We start from the raw sequence: 12,560 nt of genomic DNA on the forward strand, positions 1-12,560 counted from the left end.
CTTTAAACATCGTAATATTTCTACAAGACATAGATCAGGTTCGAATATGGACTGCATATGTCAACTACTTCGGGTACCTCCCGCACAAAATTCCAAAAATGCTGTTTACGGCCTTCTCTCGAATCACTTTGATCTTTGTTGTAATAAATTGCATTCGCTGCCGCCACTACGACGGTACAGGTTTTTTAGGGCGCAAATTTATTCGTCCTGAGAAAATAGCCGTAAAGTTATAAAAACCCCTATGGAACCATGTAAAGTGGCTGAAGGATGCGCACGATAATTTTCGATCGGATCAGCCGATTCGGTCAAAAGTTTGGCTTCCATAATATTTTTCCAAGCTTTGTGTAATTTCGAAGATGGACACTCCAGGCATCACACCCCCCCCCCCCCCCCCACCCACAGTTAAAAAATGCCACTAAAATGTACGCGCTATACCTGTTGAACGGAGCAACCGTACAAACTTTGGATCTTCTAACATTTTGTCCAAAGGTAGTTTTACTTCGGAAATGGTTCATATCGGTCTTGAGAAATGGATCTGTTTAGGGTTTAGAACCTGTTCGAAGATCCTTTGGAAATGTACAGCCGGTATTATATTTGATATTGTGAACAGATGAACGTTTCAATTCACACAGGCTGAGGGTACATCTCTGTCGGCAAAGCCGACTGATACTTTTTTACATGTTTTAAGTTAAAATAAGTTTGGAAAAAAATTTTGAAAAAGTTTGAGAGTTATCTTACTCTCTAGCCATTTTAGTATTTGCGGTGTGCAAAGTTTGGACTAATCAGAAACTCCCTGCGAGAGTTATCTTGCGGATTTGTTATTTTAGTAGGTGCATTCAGGGTTTCTTGGAGCTATTGGGCCATTTTCTCAGGAAGTATGGACTTACCCCGGAAAAAATGGTACCATTGTAAAGAGGACCGCTAGGACAAACTAGTGAAAAAAGAATTCAAAACGATTCGAGATTAGCTCTTAATCTTCACTTTTTCCCACTGTTGTGTGAGAGGTGCCCGAAGGAGTGGGCCGATATAGTTCATATTATTTTGCGGATTTGCCGTTTCTTGGAGCTTTTAGGTCATTATCTCAGGAAGTATTGACTTGTGTCCCAAAAAAATGTACCGTCGTAAAGGGAGCCGCAAGGACAACCTGCTGTAATAAGTTTCAAAACGATCAGATCGACCCGAAATTTTCTGCAACGAATTTCGTCCAAATATACTTGGGTCTAAAATCTTGATAATAAGAAGGATATGCATGGGGTTCGGCCGTTAAAAAATACACATTTTAATAAAAACGAGGACAATGGAAGCTACTGTGTCCACGCTTGGGAGGATAAAAATGCCGCATCAACGAGCAAAAGGAACCATATTACAGGACGCTTTGTTATAAGCTCAAAGCTGCCGTACCACAAAGCAACGGTTCGATACCAATTTTACGCTGAGTGCACAGAAATTCCAGTACTGAGATAATACCCCACTCTAAATTCTAAAAACTCAAGCCACATCATCTATAATGACTGATGAGAATGATAACTTACGAATTGAATATCAGATTTGGTCAAAACTTTACACACCGTAAAATTTCTTAAAACCCTATATTAAATTACTCAATATCGGACAAGAGCTTTGGGAACCTCCCTCACAAAAGTTCAAAATTTTCGATGTCCTTGTGGTTCCGTTTACTGCGACATAATGTTTTTATACCCTCAGCCTTTAGGCTAGAAAGGGTATATACACTTTCATACGGGCAAAATGTGCCTCATCGAAATAATGGTTTTAGACCCCAAGTATGTTTGGACGAAATGTGTTTCAGACAATTTGGAGTTGATATAGCAATGTCCGTCTGTCTGGCTGGCTGGTGCGCACGATAACTCTCGAACGGATCAAATGGTTTGGTCCAAAATTTGTCCTTCGTAATATTTTGTCCAAGCTTAGTTTAAGTTCGAAGATGAGCTATATCGGTCCACTCCTTCCGGTACCTCCCCCACAAAAATTCCAAAATGTTCGGGAAATTTGTGGGCATGATAAATCTTGAAGGGAATAACCGATTTGGTCCATAATATGCACATCGTAAAATTTCTACCAGACTTAGATAAGGTTCCAATATGGACTCAATCCGCCCACTCCTTCGGGTACCTCCCACACAAAATTTCGGATAAGTTCAGTTTAGGACCTGCTCTCGAATCGCTTTGATTTTTGTTGCAACAACGTGTATTCAGTTTCCCCCATACGACGGTACAAGTTTCATAAGGGCAAGTCCATACTTCCTGAGAAAATGGTCGAAAAGTTGCAAAAAATCCCTATGACACCTTGTGTAGTGGTTGGAGCGCAAGATAACTCTCGAACGGATCTGTCGATTCGGTCCAAAATTTGGCATAGTTTAAATTCGAAGATGGGCTATATTGGTCCACTCCTTCAGGTACCTCCCCCACAAAACTTCAAAAATGTTCGGAAAAATTTTGCGCACGATAACTTTTGAAGGGAGTGGCCGATGTAATCTATACTTTGCACATCCTAATATATCTACCAGATATAGATCAGGTTCGAATATGGACTATATTTGTCTACTCCTTCTGGTACATCTCACACAAAATTTCGGATAAGTTCACTTTAAGACCTGCTCTCGAATCACTTTGATTTTTGTTGAAGCGATTTGCATTCGCTACCTCCATTACGACAGTAAAAGTTTTTCAGGGGCAAGTCCATATTTCTTGGGAAAACAGCCCGAAAGGTGTAAAAACCCCCTATGTCATCATATGTGGCGGTCGGAGAGCACGATAACTCTCGAACTGTTCAACCGATTTGGTACAACATTTGCTCTTCGTCATATTATATCCAAACTTAGTTTCATGGGCAATACCGGTCCACAACTTTCGGTACTTCTCCCCAATATTTAAAAAAATGTCACTAAAATCCTGGTCCAAACTTTGGATCTCCTAATATTTTACCAAATTTAGTTTAACTTCTAAAATGGCCATATCGGTCCTCCCTAAGGGTACCTGCCCTACAAAAGTTCAACATTTGTGTCTTGCAGTTAATTCCTAATCCACATTTTTGTCGGCAAGTTCAAATGTCCAAAAAGGGCCACGAAATTCTGAAGAGACCTTAAATACATTCGATCTGTCCGGAGGTGAAAGTTTCGCTTCACATTGGCTGAGGGTATATATCTGTCGTCAAAGCCGACTGACACTTTTTTACTTGTTCATGGGCAAATCCATGCTTCCTGACATAATGTTCCAAAAGCTCTAAACACCTAAAATGGCTGGTGGCACGATAACTATCGAAAGGAGCGATTGACATTGGTCCACCCTTTTTCTCAAATCTAAATCAAGTTCGAAAATGGACTCTTTTGGACAACTCCTTTCAGTACCTCCCTCATAAAAGTTCAAAATTTTCGCTAAAGGGTCAGATTGTTTTAATTTACAAAATAATGAATCGCAACTGCCTGTAAATTTCCAACATTGTGAAATCGTAAATAAAATTCTCTATTCCATTCACCATTTTTAGTTATCTCTCCTCATTTCACAACACAACTTTAACCACACCGCATAATTAAACATAAATGTTTTTAAATTAAATTGAATGTGAATCCCTTATATCCGATACTAATTAAATGCGTTTTTATCTCCAATAAATTTAATACAGATTGACATTTAAAGGCACATGAAATGACACAACGGAAGTGACACTTAAATACTATCTGCAGTTAAACATATATCCATACATACCCGTATGCACACCATAAATACCAATGAATCATTAACAGTTATACATAATTAAAATATTATTCTCAGTTGCAATTCAATAATAATACGAACAAAGCAGAAATCTCTGAAATGTCAGAAAGGATTACACACGGAACAATGATTAACAGATTTTGGGATATCTTTGAAATAAAATAAACAACAAGATCACACAGTTTCAGACAAAGGGATAGTTTTTTTGTATAATTCTTTCAAGATTCTCTGGATAAGGATATACGTTATTTGAATGGGTCGCATTCTGGTGGTATTTCATAGACAGATGGGATGCTGTTAGTCTTCTGTGGACTAGATGGTTGATGGTCTTTTGCGGACCAAATAACCCTCTTTTGTCGACCAGCCCTCTAAAGACCAGTCGTTGTTAGTTCATAAATCAGTTGATGATATATCCAATTGATGTTTTAAACATGCCGATGTTCTTCTAGATATCCGCTGTTAATTTTTTAATGACCAGACAGGTCTTGTGGCGTTTTATAGATCAACTAAAGATTTACTAAAGAAGAGTCGAGAGTCTTCTATATACTAAAAGTGAACTGCATAAAGTATACGCCGAAAAATAAGAAAATTATACCCTTGTAGTGATAAAGAAAACGCATGTTCGATTCAGTAAAAAAATCCCCCACCGAAAGTAATTTCTGAACTATTTTTGATAATTTAAAAAAAATTTTAATTTTATTTTTTGAAGACAAATTTATGTATGTATAAATAGGTTTCATTTAAATTAAAATAAGCGATTAAGAATTTCACGATTTAGCAAAATTGTGTATTCGACTTATGCGGGAACTTTTTATCGGTAGTGAAAACTGACAACGCATTATCTAATATATTTCAATGATCTATTTGCAAAGAATGCAAAAAAGTTATAACCCTAATACACACTTTTTTACGACCAAATTTACCTCATCGAAATAATGGCTTTTGACCCCAAGTATGTTTGGACAAACCCCGTTTCACACAATTTGGAGTCTCCATTTATCCCCATCCGTTCGACAGTCTAGCTGGTTGGTGCACGCGATAACTCTCGAATGGATCATAATTTGCCACTCGTATTTTTTGTCCAAACTAAGATCATATTCGAAGATGGGCTATATCGAGTCATTGCTTCCGGTACCTCCACAACAAAAGTTCAATATTTTTTGAGTATCCGTTTTGGCCTATACTGGTTTTCGTGTGCTAGTCCATGCCTCCTGACATAATTGTTCAAAAGCTTTAAAAAGTTCTTGCAAACTTATGTCAAATTTGAAGAGGGGACTACTTCTTCCGGTACTTCCCCACAAAAGTTCAAACAGTTAGGTTTAAGGGGTTATGGCCACTTTTTTACAAGAAATCTAGCAAACATTTTCAGATGATTTTTCTTAATAATAATATTCTTAATAAAGCAGTTTGCGGTGCCATCTGTAGCTCGAAAACGAATAAACCGATCAGCATATGGTTTTTCGGGATCATTAAGCACCTAACAATTTTGTACTTAAGCGAAACGGAATTCAAAAATATCAATTTAAAAAAATAGTGAACTGTCAAAATCAAAATTTTGATTTTAACAAAAAAAATTATAGTTTTTTCCCATAAATCCGTCAATTTTTTTTAAAAAAGTCTCTCCACAAAAACTTTTAAAGATCGGATCATCCGTTTTCAAGCTACAGTGGGCACCGAATTCTAAAATGCCATTTTGAGAAAACCGCGTTTCAAACTTCGATGTTTTTATACCCTCAGCATTTCGGAAATGTTCGGAAAATTGAAGGAATTAACCGATTTGATCCATACTTTGCACATCGTGAAATTTCTACCAGACTTACATATATGATGTTCCAATATGGACACAATCAGTCCACTCCTTCGGGTACCTCCCACACAACATTTCAGAAATGTCCAAAATGTGGCCTTCGTAATATTTTGTGCAAACTTTGTTTTAAGTTCGAAGATAAACCATATCGGTCCACTCCTTCAGGTACCTCCCCTACAAAAGTTCAACAATGTTCGGAAAAATTGTGCGGAAGAAAACTCTTGATGGGAGTGACCGATTTGGTCCATACTTTACACATCCTAATATATCTACTAGATATATATTAGGTTCGAATATGGACTATATTTCTTCACTCCTTCGGGTACTTCCCACACCAAATTTTGCATAAATTCACTTTAAGACCTGCTCTCGAATCACTTTATTTTTTGTTGAAGCTACTTGCATTCGCTGCCTCAATTACGACAGTAAAACGTTTTTTCAAGGGCAAGACCATACTTGTGTAAAAAAGTGTAAAAAACCCTATGGCACCATATGTAGTGGCTGGAGAGCACGATAACTCTCGAACTGATCAACCGGTTCACAACTTCCGGTACTTCCCCCCAATATTTAAAAAAATGTCACTAAAATTCTATGCACGATATCTCTTGAAGGGGGCAACCAATTGTGTTCAAATTTTAGATCTCCCAATATTTTGTCCAAATTTAGTTCAACTTCTAAAATGGCCCACATCGGTCCTCTTTTTAGGGTACCTCCCCCACAAAATTCAACATTTGTGTCTAAGTGCAGTTTAGGGTATGTTTAAGATCCTTTGGAAATGTATACCGATGCTGTTCGGTGTGGTCCTGTTTTCAGCGAACTTATGTTTTCCGTGGACAAGTCCATGCTTCCTGGTATATTACTCCAAAAGTTATACGATGACCCTCTGAAATGACTAGTGGGCGCGATATCTATCGAAAAGATATGACTCCCAAAATAAGATCCATTTCCGTAATGGACTATGTCGGTCCATTCCTTTAATCCTAATCCACATTTTTGTTGGGAAGTTCAAATCTGCAAAAAAGGTCCACAAAATTCTGAAAAGACCCTAAATAGTACATTCGATCTGCCCGAAGATAAAAATTTCCATTCACATAGGCTGAGGGTATATCTCTGTCAGCAAAGCCGACTGATACTTTTTTACTTGTCTCTTTCTAACGCTCATAACTCAGCTAATTTTTTTTGTCCGATCAACTCGACATTTTTGCAACATATTCTATTTTACCCCTGTACTTTAAAATGAGCCAATAAAAAATGTTCGATTTTGTAAAATTTGTAGATGGCCATAACCCCTTAAGAACAGGTGCAGACGTGTTCCTGAATAAATTTTAAATTTTACGTCGGATAGTTGTCGCAGTACTCATTACAACTGTAATATTTTGGAAAACCAACCTATACTGGATTTGCTTCTTTTTACCGGACTGAGGGTATATCTCTGTTGGCGAAGCTAATCTTGGATATTTTAATTTTGCATAATCGCATTGATTTTGCAGGAATACCCAACACAGGCATAGCTTGGATATGCTTTGACCTTATTGGGCTGGTTCTAATGGATCTTATCTAGGACTTGAAAAATTTGGTCAATTGTTGATTTATCAGGTCTAAAACCGTATTGGTATGACCCGATAATTTTATTGAGCATAAGTTTAAGACGTTCACACAGAACGCTCGATAGCACTTTATATGCGATGGGTAGGAGGCTAAAGGGCTGAGTACATAAGCTGCCTCGCCTGCTCGCTTCTGATAAAAGAATAAAAGAGAAAAGGGCAACATAGTTCGAAATTGGCTCGACCTTCTTTATTCTTTTATTTTTGTTATGTCAGAAATGAAGCAGGAAAGCAACGCAACCAGGCGAGGCAGCTTATGTACTCAGACCTTTATGCCTCTGTAACTAGCACAAACCGTCTTGTCTCCATTCTTGTGTACAAGACATAGTAAACTTAGGTTCCAATCATTGGGTACGCTTACTTCCTGCTAAATTTCGCTAATTAATTGATGCATACTCCTTGTCCGCATTTCGCCACCAGCCTTAAACAGCTTGTCACCTCCGGCTGCTATATTGTTTTGGGTTTTGATTGTTGTTTTTTTAGCCGATTAATTGCTGTCATGAACTCGCTTTGACTAGGTGGTAGACATTCAACTTCGTCCTTTGCGTTCTGGGGTATCTTCATCGTCGCCCTGAAATTCTCTTTCCAGATCCTCAGTATGCTATCTTTATCAGTTACCAGATTGCCGTCATCATCTTTGCAAGAGAATGTGCCTGCACCATACACTACGATCTGGTGTTTTACACCCTGGTAAAACTTTCGGACTTTATTCTGACTCCTGAACATTTCGTGTTTCTCACGCTCAAGTTTTTTTTTTGTTGCTCTTTCTGCTGAAAATCCGCTCTTCTCTTCTTTCGATATTTTCTCTTTGGTGCTTTATGCTGCTACTGAATGCAGGGTTGCTGCGTACTTTAGATTTTTAGGTAGTGGTTTTTGCTACCTAAGCACTGCGCTTCCACATTATCGGGACAAGGAGTGCTGTCTTTCATAATTTGCGTCAGTTGAGCGGAGTAAGCTTATGCTATCTGTTGTGTTTGAAGCTTTTTGACTTCCAGTTTGCGTCTTGTGTTGGATCGCAATTTTGTCGCAACATTAAGATGAGTGCGTACCTTGGCTACTGCAAGGAAATGGTCCGAATCGATGTTCGCTTCTCGAATTGATCGGACATATAACATGTGTCTTCCACCTATCACAACATGATAAATCTGGTTTCTCTTTTTCCCATCTGGTATATCCACGTGGCCTAGTGTATGTCGAGTAGTTGAAACCTGGTGCTGCTCACTACCATGTTTTTTGCCGCTGCAAAATCTGTCAGCCTTATTTCATTTGTTGGATGTTAGCTCATGAAGGCTGAACTTGCCGACCGTGGGATTAATGATGTTTTCCCTCCCAATTTTAGCATTAAAATCTCCTAGAACAATATTAGTGTCCAGGCCAAGGCAGCGGTCATGTACTTTTTTTAGGCGCTCGTAAAATATGTCCTCTGTCTGTTCATTTTTCTCTTCGGTCGGGGTATGGACGGATTGTAGCAATTCTCTCAGCAGCCGGAGTGAATATGGAGACAAGATTGTAAGGCCCCGATTTACCATATATCCAACAACTACCCCATGTTTCGTTTCATGGTAATAATAAAGTGCGTAATCGTCTATCAGTTTTGTACTTATCAAGTACATCTGAGCAAACTTCCTGCACCTATTCTGTAGAGAGTCCGCAAAATCCAGGTGCAGATTCATTAAAACGTACGCGGTGGTCGTCAACTTTAGGGAGGTTTGTTTTTCTTTTTTTATAGTAATTCCAAGTTTTTATCGTTCTTATTGGTGAATGCGCAACACGTGCTAGCTTTCTACCTTTAACGGATGGTAAAAGTAGCTCCCCAGATGACACCACGGGGAGGTCAGTGCCCACTTGAGATGAAAGAGGGACCAAGATAAGTTCTGGAATTTGGCATGTTAAAACCAGGTAGAACCGTTGCTTGTCATCTTACACCACCTACATCATTTCAATTAAAAGTCAACTCATTCCAAGACCAAAACCTTAACAATCCGGAAAACAGCTGCAACTACGACTGTCACAAATCGATCTGAGGCCAGGAACTTACTCGAACATGCTTGAATGCATTAAGCTCAAACATCAACTTCATATTGTCTGAAACGGAGTTGATAAAAAACATGCGTGGGTTTCAAAACCATTATTTTGATGAGGCACCCCCGGGCACCTCCCACACAAAATTCGGATAAACTGAAGTTTTAGAGCTCCTCTCGGATCGTTTTGAATTTTTTTTCAGTAAGTTGTTTTTGCGGCTCTCTTTACGACCGTACAATTTTTTCCTTGTGCAAGTCCATACTTCCTGAGATATTGGCCTAAAAGCTCCAAGAACCCTGATGGCACCAACTAAACTGGCAAATCTGCAAGAAAATTCTCGCAGGTAATTTTTGATAGGTGCAGACTTTGCACATTGTATTATTTCATCCAGTCATGTATCAGGTTGGAATATGGACTATATAGGTTCACTCCTTCGGGTACATCCCACGCAAAATTCGAATAAAGTGAAGTTTAAGAGCACCTCTCGAATCGTGTTGATTCTTTTCTTCAGTAGGTTGATCTAGCCGCCTCATTTACAACGCTACATTTTTTGCGGAGTAAGTCAATACTTCCTGAGATAATGGCCTAAAAGCCTAAAAGCTCCGCCTGTTGGCACATACTAAAATGGCTACTGTGCAAATAACTCTAATTTTTTTTCAAAATTTTCTTTCAAACTTTGTTTAAAGTAATTAAATATTTCGAGTCCATTATGAAGAAGTTTGGTTGCTAAAAATGTTTACTATACATATGTCAATGATTTGGTATAGCCCCACATTACGGTACATACAGATTTTGAAGAAAACTCGTAATACAAAATCAATATATTTTATATACGTCATAATTATTGAGTTTGGTTCTGTTTTGGTGATATTTTATTTGGTCAGTGGCTGAGGGTATATCTCCGTCAGCACAGCTGACTGATACTTTCTTACTTGTTTTAATTAAAATGCAACTCATTCCAAGCCCAAAACATTAACAATCCCGAAAACAGATTTAACAACGACTATCACAAATCCATCGGGAACCAGGACCTTAATCATGCAGAACATACTTCACATTGTCCGAAACGGTTTTGATAAGAAACATGCGTGGGGTTCAAAATCATTATTTTGATGAGGCACCCCACGTACTTTAATTTTTCGTTTAATTTTTTAATTATTTAATTTTTCGTTTAACTCGTTTTACTCACAGATTTTAATTTTGTCTTGTATTGAATCAAAGTCGATTTATGAAATTAAATGAGGATTAAGACCTAACCGCCGACCGATTTCAAATATAGGAATCAAAACAAATATAGAATCGCTTACGTATGAAAGAAATTCCACGTCCACTCAGGTATGTTTGTGGTTTTTTATTGGATCTGTTGAAAAAATTGCATGACACTTTTTTACTGGCTTGAGAACAAATTTTCGGAATATCCTGAAGACTTAAAAATATCAAAATCTGCAAAGTTTAAATTATTCCCTTCAAAAAATTTTTTAATTTAGACGTCTTTAAACACAATTGCTTTGGAGCGTATACTTTACATAAAAAATCCCAGATAATAAACATTGAAGCGTATGATTAACTCAAATTAACAATAATGCAAACGCACACGTACACACACATACATATATATCATTCTTGGAAATTTGTTGTTTGACTTTTTAACCAGAATACAACAGCAAACGATCAATATGGCTTTCTATCATTCATTCATTGAATCGTTTACTTCATTAGCATTTAAACCTCTACAAATGTAAATAAATAATTGCCTATGTATGTGTGTAAATACGCATGTTGAACATACATATCTCGTAACCAATGTTCTTTAGAGACTTAATGACGACATCAAGGACAAAGTTGTTGTATGATTACGCGTTTCAGTCATCAAAGTTAGATGTCGAAGAAACGAAAAAAAAAATAAAAACGATGGAATGGTGTAAAAGAATGGAGAAATCTACCAACAAAACTGAAGCAAAACTATGTCATTTCATGCTTATAAACCTCATACCAAATAACAAAAAAAAAACTCTCATAGAAGAGTACTGAAGTGTTTTTGTTTTGTTGTACAATTTGAGGTCGTGGCAGTTATAGTCTGCCGCCGCGTCTGACGCCAAATAAGAAAATATTACTACTTCTTCTCCGACTGGCACTTGTGTGTGTGGAGTCATGCTTTACTTTCCCCTTTTTCCCATCGAACGATTTCACCAACTTTCACTTTCAATCTTTAAATGGGGGGAAGGAAATAAATTTCTAACAGTTTTTTCTTTTTGTTATTTTTGTTGTTTTGCTCGATTACACAACACAATGACAAAACTCTTTTTTTTTGTTAAGTTATTTTTCTTGTTGTTGTTTTATTTTTTTTTTTAATTTTCATTCTTGAATTTATTGCAATTTTTATGTTGATTTATTTGCAGTTGATGTTGTTGTTGTTGCTACATTTCTTTATTTACACAGCAATTAAATTATTGATAAAGTTATTCGCTCTTGACACACTCTCATACACACATACACACACAGACACATTAGAATTACCACTTTATATAGCCAAGGAATATCTCTTTTTTTAGGAGTAGAGGCCATCAAATGGATTAATGGTCAACTATTATAAGCCGTTATTGCTGTTGGTTTTGTTGGGGAAACATTCACTTTTTTCTTTTTCTTATTCTTTACTACTTTTTATGTTTTATTTATTTTTCTTTTTCTTCCACCTCCTCCTCCTTTTTCTTTTGTTGTTGTTGTTTTATTTTCTAACTTTATTAACTTCTAATAACAACACACACACTTCAGCGTTTGTTTGTTCTCCGTTCGTTCTTAGATTTCCTTAATTTTTAGACCACGTCTGTATTGCTTGAACTCTGAGGACGGACTAACACGTCCGACTAAATAAACCACTAGAAGACTTTTAGCAAACGAATGGCTTACAAGTGTCAATTCTCTGTGGTGTGTGTGAAGGATAATCTCCATAAATATTCACCTCACTTCGTTGATGAGTTGAAGAGAGCTGCATATTTGCTTTTTAAGCCCAAGAGAGCTCAACATGAATAATGTATGTTTTTTCTTTGAATGCTGCTAAAGAGCAATTAAAGAGAACTTCAATCCAATTGAAAGGCAATAACTTCTTTGGCAAAAAGGCTTGGCAAGAGTTCAATTAATCTTTGAGACAAGTGCATAAATTGGTATCCTAGAGACACATAGTTTGAATTGACAAGTGGCATTGTTTTCTACTAACAATGCAACCAGGTTGAACTGAAAATGGATAATCTCCTGTGGTACGGAGGCGAATCTTTTGATAGAAAAAAACGTTTGTAATTTCAAAGGTTCTCATAGTACATAGTTTCATGCTAAGGGTACACTAAGCGTAAATGATCATCCTAAGTTTTTTTTATAGATGAATACCTATCATAGACATTC

At 37.2% G+C, this 12,560-nt stretch overlaps 1 protein-coding gene across 24 annotated transcripts in view; it reads right to left on the bottom strand.

The window, feature by feature from the left end:
- Positions 1 to 12,078, bottom strand: part of LOC141394267 (uncharacterized) — a 187,728-nt gene extending 175,650 nt beyond the window's left edge. For 6 of the 24 annotated variants that reach the window (XM_073968544.1, XM_073968577.1, XM_073968461.1 and 3 more), the window contains exon 1: positions 11,682 to 12,017. The gene's annotated coding sequence lies outside the window, so the exon portion shown is untranslated. The other 18 variants (XM_073968589.1, XM_073968553.1, XM_073968570.1 and 15 more) reach the window with 9 other exon arrangements.
- Between the last annotated feature and the right edge of the window lie 482 nt (positions 12,079 to 12,560).

This window comes from Musca autumnalis, unplaced genomic scaffold (assembly GCF_047663935.1).
Source record: "Musca autumnalis isolate F117 unplaced genomic scaffold, ASM4766393v1 scaffold_1, whole genome shotgun sequence".
In the NCBI taxonomy this organism is placed as follows: Eukaryota; Metazoa; Arthropoda; class Insecta; order Diptera; family Muscidae; genus Musca; species Musca autumnalis.